Source organism: Etheostoma cragini, chromosome 15 (assembly GCF_013103735.1).
Source record: "Etheostoma cragini isolate CJK2018 chromosome 15, CSU_Ecrag_1.0, whole genome shotgun sequence".
Taxonomy (NCBI): domain Eukaryota; kingdom Metazoa; phylum Chordata; class Actinopteri; order Perciformes; family Percidae; genus Etheostoma; species Etheostoma cragini.
This window is the reverse complement of record NC_048421.1, coordinates 16,047,613-16,049,198: the sequence shown is the minus strand read 5'-3', so window position 1 is coordinate 16,049,198 and position 1,586 is coordinate 16,047,613. Positions and strand designations below refer to the sequence as shown.

At 43.8% G+C, this 1,586-nt stretch overlaps 1 protein-coding gene across 1 annotated transcript in view; it reads left to right on the top strand.

The window, feature by feature from the left end:
• The first annotated feature begins 429 nt into the window (after nucleotides 1-429).
• The window catches only part of slc4a1a (solute carrier family 4 member 1a (Diego blood group)), a 12,989-nt gene continuing 11,832 nt past the window's right edge, over nucleotides 430-1,586 (top strand). Inside the window, exon 1 of the mRNA XM_034894022.1 lies at nucleotides 430-639. The gene's annotated coding sequence lies outside the window, so the exon portion shown is untranslated. The remainder of the gene's footprint in view (nucleotides 640-1,586) is intronic.

Sequence of the window (1,586 nt, the reverse complement as noted above, 5' to 3'; positions counted from 1 at the left end):
GTCTTACCCTGTCGCAGCCAAGTCACACGTACCGCACATAAAATTTGCTCGAGGGCTGTAATGAAACAAGGGTTTAATGTGTTGATCTCATGACTTTCCTCGAGATAATCTCAAGCAGAGGAACTACCTTTCCCCCCTCCTCCCCCCTTCATTATGAGGGAATCCCCAGTCTGTAAACAAGATGACGTACCAAGATGCTGTCCTCCTGATAATGTATGTTGCCCCCCTTTTTACCCTCTTTTCCCCCTGTGTGTCCCTCAGACAGGAAGAGGTCAGGCCTGCCGGTCCAAACAGGTTCTTCTGTCCAGCCTCGGACCTTGGTTCATAGTGAGAGGGCGGACCGAGCAAACTAGGGATGGGATACCCCTGTATCAAGGTGTCCCTGGCCGATAGGGCTGTTTGTCTGTCACACAGGCCTTATCTCCCCCTCTCCCCTGCCAGGTTGCTCAGCAACCACTGGGGTTGTGGGGTACGGCCTATCTTAGGGTCTACGTAGTTTCATGTGGGTGTTCCCGCTCCTCTCGTTCTCTCTCTGTACTCATCTTTTTCATTTGTCCTGGCTCACTTCATTACCGGGCTTGTCTACGCTGATTGTCCTGTTTCCAGCGCTGGAGACCAGGTAGCAGTACCCGCATACAGGTAAGGGTGTGGCCCTCTCTGGGCAGGGGTCATACACACTTTGTGGCACTGGTGGACTTTGAGGGTAGAGGTTGGATAGGATGGATATATCTGAATGTATCCATAGCAGAATAGCATATTCAATCCCCTCATGCTGTTGCCATGCTTGTAAGATTAGAGTGGGTGTTCACGAAAATTCTTGAGCTTGAAGTATATTTTAGGTACATGAATAATATTTATCTCCACAAACAACTTCTGCTGTGCTGTGTTTTCTGTAAAGACAATTCAAGTTTTTTTAACTTATTTGAGGTCCAGTGACATTCTCATCTTCGGTTTTCATAATGTGTGAATATTACCAAAATATTACCTGTTTTGGCTTTGTGTTAAAATATCAGTTTATTCTCAATGTCACAGGAGGAAGAATTGTTACCACTAAATGTCTTTTAATGTGCAGCCCCATGTCTGTGAATTCTATTCTTTCAAGCATTACTAGCCATCATTCCTTATCAATTTTGTGCGTGTGTAAAGTAAATGTTAAGTCACATGACCTCTATTAAAGCTATCTGCTAAGAAATATTTTCAATTGCAATTTTGCAATAAAAAAAGCCAGTCTTGTTCACTTGTTTGTGAAATGGAAGTGCCATCCACCAGCAGCAACAGTGTTACATTATTTTTTGGTGTTCCTGTATAAACTTATCAATTTTGTATGACTTGCTGTTACAGTACAGCTGTATTTCAATTTGTTCACAGTACTGTTACAGAAGAGAATACCAGTATCTGGTGGAAAAAGGGTGTAACCCAAAGATAAGGCTCTGACATCTTCTTTTTAAACTATAGCGTAAGTAAGTTCACATTTTCAACGGCTGCTTGACTATCTGTCCTGAGCCGTGGCGGTGCAGCGAGACTCAGAGCAGCTGTTTGGTGGTAGATGGCGGTATCCTCATCAAAGCCACTTTAAAAGATTCAAA